A 13,985-nucleotide genomic window follows, 5' to 3' on the forward strand; every position below is an offset into this window, starting at 1 on the left:
GAAAAAAGCACAAGAAAAGGGAAGTCACTGGAGAAGATGTGTCCAGTGGTCATCCGAGGACAGAGTTTGGAGTACAAGCCTTGGCAGAATACAGATATGTCAGATATACTTGAGAAGCTGCCTACTCTTCAGGATGGAGCACATCCTTGGATTTCAAAGCTGGAGGAGATTATGGTGGGGACACAATCGGCTGTAGGAGATATTAAGAGACTTCTAGCTAATCTCCTTGGGGTTCCAGCCATGGAGGAGCTTCTACAGAAAGCAGGGCTTAATCGATATGTGGGGACTGCTGTGAATGACCCGGAGTTGTTTTCTGCGAATAGAGGTCGAGTGTGGAGAGCGCTAAGAGATACGTTTCCGACAAATGTGCATCCAGATAATATTCTCATTGAGCCATTGGGCCAGGGAGAAAACCCGAGGGCATATGTCTCGAGAGCCCATCAAGTGTGGAGAAATGTCACAGGAAATGATCCGGACTTGAATCGAATGGAGCAGTCAATTTTGAGAGCTAAAATACAGAAGGGGCTGCCTTTGCCGGTGAGGAGTAAGCTAGCAGAGGTGGTTGGTCTTGGAAGCATGGAAAAGGGTGTCTATACAGATCATATAGCCCACCAGGTGGAGCTGTATAGGAAGAAGGAGCATGATCAAAAAGAGCAGGACCAAGAAACCCTTAGAAAACTTAACCAAATACAATTGGTGGATAATAAGAAGAAGGAGAAGAAGCAGGCTGTGGTTATACAGAGTCAGTTTCAGCAAAATCCACCTTTGCCACAAGTACAGCCGAGCCAGGCTCAGCCTCAACCATCTCAGTCATCATCAGTGGTTCCAGTTGTTTCTTACCCACAGCCATCGTTTGGTCAAGTGCAGACCTGGAGAGGAAGAGGTCGTGGAAACATAGGAAGAGGAGGAAGATTTAATCCGTATTTTCAACAGTCTTCGGAAGTGTGCTTTAATTGTGGACAGTTTGGTCACTTTGCCAGGGAGTGCAACAGGCCAGGAGGAAATTTCAGAGGAGGAATTTTCAGAGGAAGAAATTTCCGAAGAGGAGGATTTAGGGGCCAACCGAGGTCTTTTGAGGGACCTGTGAACCCTTACAGGGGCCCGGAGCAAGGATTTTAGAGGTGCCCAGAGGACCCAACAGGGGGGTGTCAGCTGGTAGCATCAGGGTCGGAGAAAGATCCAACAATAGAGGTGAAAGTAAATAATAGACCTTTGGAAATGATGGCAGATAGTGGAGCGGCTTTCACCTGTATTCGACCTGAAGATGCTATACATCTCCCTATGTCTAATCAATGGATTAGGACAATTGGGTTTGAGGGAATAAAACAGCTGGTACCTCTCACAAAACCGATTGAGCTTTGTTATAAAAATCTGAAGACTACAATACCTATATTGGTATCAGAACATACACCTATTGCACTTTTGGGAAGAGATGCTTTATGTAGATTGAACTGTACGATAAAGTGTACACCTGACGGCTGTCTGGTGGAGGTGCCAAATGATGTGGTGCACCAATTGTTGATGTCAGTGGAGACTGAGGTCTCTTCAGTATTCTGGATTGGAAATCTTGGTGCAGAATTTTTGGAGCCCGCCAAGTTGTGGAAGAAGTTTATTGTAGCAAACATGCCTGATGCGAAGCTCCCGGAGTATCCATATCACTGTACACTTAAGTATTTCAAGGATGCTGCCCAATCGAATTCAGAGGAATGGTTGAAACGTCAACCGAAGCAAGTTCAACTTCGTTCGTGCTGCATAGTTTTGGGACCACAAGGGGCAGCTATGAAGATAGATAGAGATGATTATTTGTCCAAGGAGTTTGATATTGAAAAGAGTGTCCCACATGTGACTTTGTTGGTGTCTGAAGATTATGAGCAGAAGCATATAGGAGAAATGATGGTGCAAGCAGAGGAAGCTGTTTTTCTACCGATGAAGGAGAATCTTGCAATTTGGAGAAGTGAGGACCAGCGTTTTATTAAGATTATGATTTCTGCTCAAGGGCAGGGACAGCCACAAACTGTGCGGATGACGCATGAGTCCATTTGCAGTGCTAAGTTGGATGGAAACTCTATAAGAGAAGAGATGTTGCAACAAGTTCCAGGATGTTTATGGTCTCAGCATAGTGCTGATATTGGACTGGTGAAGTCAGCTCAACCAGTGAAAGTTGAACTACGACCAGGAGTTAAACTTCCTTGGAGGAACCAGTATCCATTGAAAGAAGAGGCAATTAGGGGGATTGGACCACAAATTGAAGGACTTTTGAAAGCAGATGTTTTGAAGATAACACAGAATCCTCAGAGTAATACGCCTTTGTTGCCTGTGAAGAAGCCAGACGATTCTTATCGCCTGGTACATGATTTAAGAGCAGTGAATGAAGTAGTGGCAGATTTTCCAGCAGAAGTGCCGGATCCGCATACTTTGTTAGCCCAAATGCCTCCAGATGCGACACATTTTACAGTGATAGATTTATGTGGTGCGTTTTTTAGTGTTCCACTTGGTATAGAAAGTAGGGGCTTATTTGGATTCACATACAGAGGTCAGTTTTATGAGTATAAGAGGTTGCCGCAAGGATTTAAACATAGTCCTCATATATTCAATAAAGTGTTAAAGGATGATCTGGCAGGGTTAGATCAGATGCTAAAAAGCACGGTTATTCAGTATGTGGATGATATTATTATTTGTTCACTAGATGAGCAAATATGTCATAAGGACTCAGTTAGGTTGTTACAGATACTGGCAGAGAAGGGGCATAAGGTCTCTCTGAAAAAGCTGCAGTATTGTCAGGAGAGAGTGGTTTATTTGGGACAAACAATAACACAGGGACATAGAAGTATTGCTGATAGTCAGTTGGAAGCTATTCGCAAGGCTCCAAAGCCTAGAACGGTCAGAGAAATGATGACATTTCTTGGCATTGCTGGCTATTCTTCAGCATGGGTAGAGGATTATGCTAGTTTAACGGGGCCTTTGAGAGCTATGATTAAAGATACAGGGAATGCGCAATTGCATTGTAATCTTTCGTGGACACAGGATGGCCTTTTGGCTTTTGAGACGATCAAAGGGAGGTTACAGGAGGCTCCAGCGCTAGCGCTTCCAGACTATTCTAGAAATTTTCTGTTGTATGTGTCTACTTCTATTGGGGGTAAATATGCATGTGCAGTTCTTTGTCAGCCAACAGGAACAGGAACAAGCCCTCAACCTGTTTCTTATTATTCTACTGCGTATTCAGAAGTAGAATTGGGGTTACCCCTGTGCTACAGAGCAATGGTGGGAGTTTCTTTAATGTATGATAAAGCATCATCTGTTACGATGGGATATCCAGTAACAATTCTTACCCATCATAGCCTTAGAAATCTTTTGAACTATGGCAAGTATACATTGACTATGCCTAGGCTTAGGGACTATCATAGACTCTTAGAGCAGGAAGATGTCACTTTAGTGAGGTGTGTTACAGTGAACCCAGCTGAGACTTTGCCAACTCCTGAGGATGGTGAACCACATGATTGTGTTAAGGAAGCAGAGAGGTATATGAAACTTAGGTCAGATTTGCAAGCTCTCCCACTGCATGAAGCAGATGTAGAATATTGGACTGATGGTTCTTGTTATCGTGTGGAAGATAAGTTGAGTGCTGGTTATGCAGTAGTGAAAGCCCAAGGAGCTGGATTTGTTATTGAGAAGGCTGAAATAATACTGCAGCCTGCATCTGCGCAGCTTGCTGAACTTGTGGGGCTAACTGAAGCATGTTTGTTGGCGGAAGGTAAGCGAGTGACAATATATACTGATTCCGCCTATGCGCACAATGTGTGTCATTTGTTTGGATCAGTGTGGAAGAACAGAGGGTTTAAGAAAACTGATGGTTCCCCAATACAGCATCATGCTCAAATAATGAAACTGTTGCATGCTATGATGAAGCCCAAGGAAATAGCAATAGCTAAATGTGCAGCACATAAAAAGGATATGTCAAGGGTCACACAAGGAAATAAAGCAGCTGATGAAGCTGCAAAGGCAGTTACAGGAGCAGACAAAGTGGGTGAAGTGTTTCTGGTTACGCATGAAGTGAATTTGGAAGAAAAAATTACACTTAAGGATGTGATTTTACTTCAGGAAGCTGTTCCTGATGTGGATAAACAGTTGTGGCTAGACCGAGGTGCCACCAAGGATTCTACTGGTCTTTGGAGAAATCATGAGGGATTAATAGTAGCACCTCCAGACCTGTTAGGTCTAATGATTCAGGAAGCACATGGGTTGGCTCATGTTGCAAGGGGGGAAGTTAAACGTAAGATTACAAAGGAGTATGGTTTTTGGGCACCATGTCTGCTTGAGCAGATTGATTATGTTATAGGTAGATGTACTATCTGTCTGAAAAATAATGTTCGAAGGGGAGTGATGGTTCCTCCTGGTTATATTCCAACTCCGAGAGGTCCTATGCGTGAGTTGGTTGTGGACTTTGTGGATATGATAAAGCCAGTTGAAGGAAAGAGGTATATGTTGGTTGTTGTGGATAGATTTTCACGATGGCCTGAGGCTTGTCCAACCAAGCGAAAGGATGCCCAGTCTGTTGCTAAGTTTTTGTGTAGAGAGGTCATAAGCAGGTGGGGACTTCCAGATCGGATATCCTCAGATAATGGGAAAGAGTTTGTGGATAAAACAGTGAAATTGATTTTGCAAAAATTGGGAATTAAACAGCGTCTTGGTGCGGTCTATCATCCGCAAAGTCAAGGGATTTGTGAAAAGATGAATGGTGTTTTGAAAAATCGCATTGTGAAGATTTGCCAGCATACGGGGTTGAATTGGATAGCAGCACTTCCATTGGCGTTAATGGTGTGTCGCTCGAGTGAGCTGCGTGAGTTACATATGACACCTCATGAATTGGTTACAGGTAGATTGATGCCGATGCCTTGTTTGCGTACAAGTGGAAAGGGTCCAAGCTTAGCCCTTTTAGAGGATGAAATGAGAGCATATGTTGCGTATATGGCTAATCTGCATAAAAGAATATCCGCGTACGTTTCTGACAGGCAAAAGAAAGAGGAGGTGCAGGAGAGACTGGACGAACAAAGGAAGTGTTCAGTGCAACCTGGAGACAAGGTGTTTGTGAAGGTATTTAGAAGAAAGTGGTATAACGAACGCCGTGAAGGACCGTTTGAAGTTGTTCGCAGTACGGGAACTGCGGTTCAGGTTAAGGGGTCTCCAACGTGGTACCATTTGTCGCATTGTGTTAAAGCGCCAAGTGAAGAGGTACTAGAGTCACAAAGTCAGGAAGTTGAAGGTTCAAGAAAGTTAGAAGGGAATGTTGTGGAAGATAATGTGGAAGATGTTGATGGGAGTGTGCCTGTGTCTGATGATGTCAGAGATGACTCTGCAGTTAGTGAGCAGGAAAGGAGATTTGGAGACGTTGATTTTCAATATGTCCCAGGAACAGCAGAGCCTGTTCCTGAGGAGTGTGAAGCGCCAGAGGTTACAAAGGGAAGTGATTCTGATGCAGGAGAATGCAGAGACACAGGTAGACAAAGGAGTCCAAGACCAGCTAGGAAAAGGGTTAGGCCAAAGCGTTATGACGACTAGAGTGGTAGGAACTTCAGAGAAGTGTAATCTTTCAGCACTGAATGATTCTGAAAGTATGAGTGTGTTATGTTTAACTACGGTAGCGCCTCAGATGGTGACAATGGTGTCAACTCTTAAGAAGAAGGTAGTTAGAGCCAAGTTAGGAGGAGCAGTTTATCTTCCCTGTAAATGCTCGAGGTTTAATGTTGGTGGTAGTAATCCTCCTGTGTGGAGGAATAGTCGTGATGAAGAGTTGTTAATGGGATCTGAGGTTGATACTGTGCCTCTTGATCAGAGGAAATATATTTTGCTGAATGACGTAAGGTGGTTGACAGTCAGTGATGATTGTACACTTTTTGTGAGAAATATTACTAGAAGAGACCTAGGGGAATATACATGTACTTATTATGAGCCGGAGTTTAAATTCATTCCCTTGGTAAATAGTTGGAGAGGAGGTTATATAACTCGTAAAGTGGTGGTTATGATAGTAGATTTGAGTCCTGTGGAGATGTTTACGGTTGCTAAGAGAATTGAGGAGCAAGCTACTACAGCGACTACTCTAGGGGTAAATAGAACACAGATGAGGAGTATTACTTTAGTTCCGGAAACAACTAAGAGTGTTAAAATATCAGTGGAGATTACTACTGTAGCTTCGACTTTGAAGGGAATGGAAGCTACTACAGTGATGGTGAAAGCATCTACTTTTGTCACTTCTGGAAATACTACAAGTAAGGTTGATACAAGGGCAACCTTTGTTAATAATACGGTGACAACGATGTTGCCTAGGAATTTTGTAAAGGTGACTCAAACACCTGACATGACGACTTTGAACTTTAAGGAAGTGGTGAATATAACTCAGAAGCCTATGTTGAAGCTAGAGCTTAGTGTAAATAGTAGTAGTAAGATGTCTAAATCTGGGAAGCAGATGGAAGAAGAGAAGGGTGTAGATTCATCTGTGACAACTCAGAGGACTGTTTTGGATGTTAAAGACCAGTTCTTAGATTTTGACTGGACATCAGAAGAAATGACTGACCAGTACCGTTCATTACAGAAGAGAGAAACTAAGTGGAAAGCATTTGGATTCGATTCTTCAGTGTTACAAATCTCAGACCCATGGGCAAGTAGGAATTTGTGGTTTCAGCAGTTAACTCATTCAGTAAGATCAGTTAGACGACTGAATGGTCCATGTATAGTGAAAGTTCCAACACCAGGTACATGGCCTTCAATTTTGGAAACGGAACCAGAGCCGTTGCTTTCTATATGTCAATACTATGTGCTGTCATGGTTATTATTTCAGCAGCAATCAGGAGGAGATAGATTGATGGCTTTGTCAGTGCATTTGTTTAGACCTAAGAATAATTGTTCTTGGTTGAGAGATTTACCATATGTGAATTTACTTGATCAGCATGAAAATGTATTGACAGCAGTTCCTGATGCAATAGAGGTAAGATCTGTTGGAGCTAAAGATTGTTTTTGTTCAAATGACACTCATAAAGGAACTAGAATGTTTATGGGAATATCAGATTGTGACAATTATATAATGGATTTGGGTGAGCGTAAGCAGAAGGCTAAGAGTGATTTATTTAAGGTGACTTTTTATATGCCACACCGTAAACAAAGCAGAACTTTGATGGTGAGGAATCAGATTTTGCCTGGAAATGTGACTATAGGAAATTTTAAAGATATTTGGTGGGTTTGTGGTGATAAAGCTTATATATTTCTGCCATATGGATGGATAGGATGTTGTTACATGGCAACATTGAAGCTGCCATATGAGGTTTTTACTGTTCAGAGAGGTGAAAGACCGGATGAGAGCCAATCTGAGGCTGTTTCTGGAAGTAGACAGAAAAGGGACATGGCACAATTTCATAATCTAGAGGCCTACCATTGGAGAATAAGTATAGGAGAAAAGTGGGGTATAGGCTTATTTCCATGGTATGGTGTGACATTTTTAGCAGATCACATTGATAATATTACCTACACCCTACAGGGTTTTGCTAATGAGACTGTGAAAGGGTTTGAATACTTATCAAATACTCAGAAAAGTCACAGATTGACGTTACTGAAACATGATATGGCTCTTGATTACATTTTGGCCAAACAGGGTGGCCTATGTGTAGCTTTGAACTTGACAGGAGATGCCTGTTATACTTTGATTCCTGATAGTTCAGATAATATGACTAGTGTTATAGATGCATTGAAGAATATAAGGGATGCGTTTGGAGCGTCAGCAGGAGCTGGATGGTCTGCGAATGCTTGGTTGCAAGAGAAATTAGGACCGTTGGGAGCAGTGTTGGTTCAGATTTTGGTAGCGGTTCTTCTGTCATTGTGTGTAATGTTTTGTTTTTGTACGCTGTTATTGACCTTTGCAAAGGCTATGATAATGAGATGGGTAGGTGTTGTGATGCCTGGTGATAGGATACAGATGCCTTTATTACGAGGGACTGACATGGACGATGTCGAGGAACTGATGGTGGAAGGTGAACTGATGGAGACGTATCCATTTTGAATATGTAATTTCGTTATAATCTCGTTATATGACTGTAGTCCTACCGTTTATTTTAGTTATTTTGTTTGGTAGTTTTACCATAGAGTAATGAGATTGGGGGAATATGAGAGTATGATATTGTGATTTTACATTTTTGTATAAGGAGTTAATTGATGTTTCAATTTGCATCTGTTGTTTATGCAAAAGATACTGGTTGGTGTTTTTTCTTTCCTTCTAGTATGGAAGGGGGGAGACCACTTTCTGGGTGATTGATTAGTCGAGGACCCTGATGTGCTGAAGGGGTTCATACAGCTCACATGAGGACAATAAGAATGGACTGAAGGACTCTGAACAAGGACTCTGTGATGAATGTCAAGATTCAATACATCATCAAGGCTACATGGAGTCGCATGGAGAGTCAATGCTGCTGAGGAGCTGCAGTGTGATACATTCTTATGTCTTTCTTGTGTTATACTATGCAAATAGATGTGTGCTGTTGTAATTGTAGTCTGATATTATGAGTGACTGTATGAGTACTTAATGTAAAATGTTCGGTTATGAGGTAGGTACATTTGGGGACCTCAGAGTTTTTTGTTCTTTTCTCGATGGATTAGGGACAGATTGATTGATAGGTAGGCGACAGGTCCTTATTGACGGTCCGATGGGTTGACCAGCCGGAATTTGGACATTATTGATTTTCTTTTCTGAGGTTTTCGAATGTATTTGCTAAAATCATAATCCTATCAAATATAATAGTTTCGCTTGTAATATGGGGTACAATTGGACGTGATCCTTTCAAATATAATGGTTCCTCTTTAGATTCTGGGGGAAAATTGGACTGGAATACAATATGTGGCCGCCTGGGGCAGAGGGGTCGCGAGTGAGTTTTTTCCTATCTTGATTGATTGATTGATTGATTGATTGATGGTCATTCTAGAAAGACAATACTGCCTGATAGGTTTTTTCACTCCCGCATTCCATAAAAGTCGCTAAATGCTACATTTAGGTTGGAGATTTATATATATATATATATATAAGTGGAACTAGATTATGTTATGTTTATAACCATTGTTCATTATGTTATTCTTTTGATTTTTGAGACTAATTAGTCCCAAAGGGGGGAATATGAGGTGTCTGGAAGGTTCATATAAAATAATTTGGTCAGATATCTCTTTTTAATATTCCTTTTAAAACAATCTCATATATAGGTTATTGTGTAGAAGTGTTTCCCACACTTCTGGGATGCCTCTCATGAGACCTCTACATTCCATAAGGAGGCCGGGGTGTATTCGGTTGCAATCCCACATCTGGGATCCATTTTAAATGCATACATTTCTGTTATTCTATAGAAAATATATTAATCACACAGAGGCCCTAACTGTCAGTAGGAGTGTGGGAACCTCTGCTGAGTTGTAAGAAAATTACCCACCCTATGATTTTGTCTGGATATTCAAGTATTTAAGGAGAAGCAAATTTCATTGGAGTCAGAGAGCAGCAGATCCGAACACAAGCTCTCTCCGGACAAAGCCAGGCTGTCCGAGCGACACTGCTATTATTCTGTAATAAACTTCTTAATTACAAATAAACTGTGTCAACGGAGTCGTCATTTCATCATCGGCACCTCATCGCTGAGACAAAGACACCTCACTATATACTTTACTATAGTGTCTGAATATTTTCGTTGTTGAAACGTGTTTCTTTATGCTTCCAAACACATCCTTTTTGCTTGAGATGTACAGATTAAAAAGGCATTAGGTCTGTTTCTGTGTGAAGTAAATATAAGCAATGAAAGCATGCAAAACCAAAGCGGATGAACATTTGTACTCACTCTAGACAGAAGTTTATTTCCCTTCAGGAAAACAGTGGATGTTTCTTTGACGAGAGAGTCGAATGGCATGTCCACGTAGAATCAGTATGGTCACAGAACTTCCATCCAGACCGTGTAGCCATGAACGGATGTATCCGCACATGCACCTATAGGCTAAACATCCAAACATATGAGGATTTGAGTTTAGTTGGAAGCGATCCGAATATTTTAAAGACGCCTCGTTCAGTGGGCGTTTCCCGAACGCTTGGCAACTGCGCATGCTTGCAAATCGGTTTGCACTAAATCAAAGCCAAGTTCGAACGGTTTCAATCTCATCAGCCTCACTGCCAGACCTGAGACCACATCTCCCTGGTGGTCTAGTGGCTAGGATTCGGCGCTCTCACCGCCGCGGCCGGGGTTCGATTCCCGGTCAGGGAACTTCAGCTATTACTACTTCAAACGGCCCACTGTACATCACTCTTCTACTACAAGCAACGGAGACATTATGCGCGCCCATTTATATAACCGAGTGTGCACGCTGGAACTTTACTGCTACATGTTTTTGCTTAGATTGACAAAAAATCCCAAATTCACATGCTAAAACATCATCCTCAAATGTCCTCTCTGCGCTCGTTTCAAGTAAGTACCTCTATAGAGGACACTTTACAGATCATGACTTTTTCTTCTTATTTGCCTTTAACTTACTGTACCCACGTGTTTTGAAATTGGATTTTAACAATACAGTTTCATGTAGATTTAGATAAACACTCAAAAGGTTGGTGAATCTTTTTCGGATCTGTGCCGTGCACAGTGTTCAAAGCATCAGTGTTTGAGGCGTCACGAAGGAAAGAGTCTAAAAAGCTTGACGGTAAAAACAAATACATGAAAATCAATAAAAAAGGAAAAATACTTAAGGTGGCTTGGTGTACTACAACAACGACTTAGGAACACCGAGCGTCTTTCAGTGATGGCTGGCCCATTGGTTCTCTCTACTGCCGAAATGACCAGCCTGTGGGCTGAAAGGAAAGTTATGATTTTTACGTTAAGCTGTTCACAACAGCTTAAATGTTGTCGTGGCCGAGTGGTTAAGGCGATGGACTAGAAATCCATTGGGGTCTCCCCGCGCAGGTTCGAATCCTGCCGACAACGACGTACTTTTAGCCACTGACTGCGTAGCTACATTAGCTACCAAATACACCTTCATTCTGGCACATGATGCCTTTCACTTTCACAGTATTAATTCGGGACAGTAAACTATTCAGGAACCAACAAAAAAAATGGAATACAATCACCAGGGCTTTCCTGATCAACATCAAAATGAATACAAAATGCTGTCCATGGAACAGTGTTTAACAAAAACCGTACACAGAAAACTACCGCTTTCAATGCGCTTTAATCGGGGCTCAGTCATCACACAGTTTGAGAAGCGGCTGCATGTACCTACAGTCCTGACCAGTTTGCACCAGTCATGTTGATACAAATAAAATTGCATTATTATTCCCTTTTTTGTCTTTTTTTTTATTATTGCTGTCGTCGTCGTCGTTTTATGTTGTTATTATTATAATGAACAATAAACCGATAGCATTTGACTGTTACATGCGCATGCTGAGTGTCGCTTTTCGAAATGCTCAATCCAGCGCAGTCCGGCAGAAGCAAAAAGCTTAACGCAAAAACCTTTTGATCTCCTTTTGGAACACGGCTTCGTTATTCTCAGCAGTAGAGAGCGCCAATGACCAGTAATAATGGACAGGAGTCGGGTTTTCCGAGCTCGGCGTTTTAGTACATGAAGCGTCGATAAGCTTTTTTGTTGGTGTTGTTTTTGCGTAGATTCTTTCAAAACGAAACGTTTAATAATTAGACCGGGTACCTTTTGCATTAAACGTTGGTATTGTGTGTACCCTTTGGTTGTAGCTATATACTTTACTATAGTGTCTGAATATTTTCGTTGTTGAAACGTGTTTCTTTATGCTTCCAAACACATCCTTTTTGCTTGAGATGTACAGATTAAAAAGGCATTAGGTCTGTTTCTGTGTGAAGTAAATATAAGCAATGAAAGCATGCAAAACCAAAGCGGATGAACATTTGTACTCACTCTAGACAGAAGTTTATTTCCCTTCAGGAAAACAGTGGATGTTTCTTTGACGAGAGAGTCGAATGGCATGTCCACGTAGAATAAGTATGGTCACAGAACTTCCATCCAGACCGTGTAGCCATGAACGGATGTATCCGCACATGCACCTATAGGCTAAACATCCAAACATATGAGGATTTGAGTTTAGTTGGAAGCGATCCGAATATTTTAAAGACGCCTCGTTCAGTGGGCGTTTCCCGAACGCTTGGCAACTGCGCATGCTTGCAAATCGGTTTGCACTAAATCAAAGCCAAGTTCGAACGGTTTCAATCTCATCAGCCTCACTGCCAGACCTGAGAGCACATCTCCCTGGTGGTCTAGTGGCTAGGATTCGGCGCTCTCACCGCCGCGGCCCGGGTTCGATTCCCGGTCAGGGAACTTCAGCTATTACTACTTCAAACGGCCCACTGTACATCACTCTTCTACTACAAGCAACGGAGACATTATGCGCGCCCATTTATATAACCGAGTGTGCACGCTGGAACTTTACTGCTACATGTTTTTGCTTAGATTGACAAAAAATCCCAAATTCACATGCTAAAACATCATCCTCAAATGTCCTCTCTGCGCTCGTTTCAAGTAAGTACCTCTATAGAGGACACTTTACAGATCATGACTTTTTCTTCTTATTTGCCTTTAACTTACTGTACCCACGTGTTTTGAAATTGGATTTTAACAATACAGTTTCATGTAGATTTAGATAAACACTCAAAAGGTTGGTGAATCTTTTTCGGATCTGTGCCGCGCACAGTGTTCAAAGCATCAGTGTTTGAGGCGTCACGAAGGAAAGAGTCTAAAAAGCTTGACGGTAAAAACAAATACATGAAAATCAATAAAAAAGGAAAAATACTTAAGGTGGCTTGGTGTACTACAACAACGACTTAGGAACACCGAGCGTCTTTCAGTGATGGCTGGCCCATTGGTTCTCTCTACTGCCGAAATGACCAGCCTGTGGGCTGAAAGGAAAGTTATGATTTTTACGTTAAGCTGTTCACAACAGCTTAAATGTTGTCGTGGCCGAGTGGTTAAGGCGATGGACTAGAAATCCATTGGGGTCTCCCCGCGCAGGTTCGAATCCTGCCGACAACGACGTACTTTTAGCCACTGACTGCGTAGCTACATTAGCTACCAAATACACCTTCATTCTGGCACATGATGCCTTTCACTTTCACAGTATTAATTCGGGACAGTAAACTATTCAGGAACCAACAAAAAAAATGGAATACAATCACCAGGGCTTTCCTGATCAACATCAAAATGAATACAAAATGCTGTCCATGGAACAGTGTTTAACAAAAACCGTACACAGAAAACTACCGCTTTCAATGCGCTTTAATCGGGGCTCAGTCATCACACAGTTTGAGAAGCGGCTGCATGTACCTACAGTCCTGACCAGTTTGCACCAGTCATGTTGATACAAATAAAATTGCATTATTATTCCCTTTTTTGTCTTTTTTTTTATTATTGCTGTCGTCGTCGTCGTTTTATGTTGTTATTATTATAATGAACAATAAACCGATAGCATTTGACTGTTACATGCGCATGCTGAGTGTCGCTTTTCGAAATGCTCAATCCAGCGCAGTCCGGCAGAAGCAAAAAGCTTAACGCAAAAACCTTTTGATCTCCTTTTGGAACACGGCTTCGTTATTCTCAGCAGTAGAGAGCGCCAATGACCAGTAATAATGGACAGGAGTCGGGTTTTCCGAGCTCGGCGTTTTAGTACATGAAGCGTCGATAAGCTTTTTTGTTGGTGTTGTTTTTGCGTAGATTCTTTCAAAACGAAACGTTTAATAATTAGACCGGGTACCTTTTGCATTAAACGTTGGTATTGTGTGTACCCTTTGGTTGTAGCTATATACTTTACTATAGTGTCTGAATATTTTCGTTGTTGAAACGTGTTTCTTTATGCTTCCAAACACATCCTTTTTGCTTGAGATGTACAGATTAAAAAGGCATTAGGTCTGTTTCTGTGTGAAGTAAATATAAGCAATGAAAGCATGCAAAACCAAAGCGGATGAACATTT

The 13,985-nt window shown here is 41.7% G+C and overlaps 4 non-coding genes across 4 annotated transcripts; all 4 read left to right on the top strand.

Annotated features, from left to right (window-relative positions):
* The first annotated feature begins 10,196 nt into the window (after window positions 1–10,196).
* trnae-cuc (transfer RNA glutamic acid (anticodon CUC)) lies at window positions 10,197–10,268 on the top strand. Its single transcript has one exon. It is a non-coding gene; the product is annotated as a tRNA-Glu (tRNA).
* Window positions 10,269–10,897: 629 nt separating this feature from the next.
* Window positions 10,898–10,979, top strand: trnas-aga (transfer RNA serine (anticodon AGA)). The gene has a single exon. It is a non-coding gene; the product is annotated as a tRNA-Ser (tRNA).
* A 1,288-nt stretch (window positions 10,980–12,267) lies between these two features.
* Window positions 12,268–12,339, top strand: trnae-cuc (transfer RNA glutamic acid (anticodon CUC)). Its single transcript has one exon. It is a non-coding gene; the product is annotated as a tRNA-Glu (tRNA).
* Window positions 12,340–12,968: 629 nt separating this feature from the next.
* trnas-aga (transfer RNA serine (anticodon AGA)) lies at window positions 12,969–13,050 on the top strand. Its single transcript has one exon. It is a non-coding gene; the product is annotated as a tRNA-Ser (tRNA).
* Window positions 13,051–13,985: the final 935 nt, after the last annotated feature.

The sequence above is a fragment of the Trichomycterus rosablanca genome, chromosome 3 (genome assembly GCF_030014385.1).
Source record: "Trichomycterus rosablanca isolate fTriRos1 chromosome 3, fTriRos1.hap1, whole genome shotgun sequence".
In the NCBI taxonomy this organism is placed as follows: domain Eukaryota; kingdom Metazoa; phylum Chordata; class Actinopteri; order Siluriformes; family Trichomycteridae; genus Trichomycterus; species Trichomycterus rosablanca.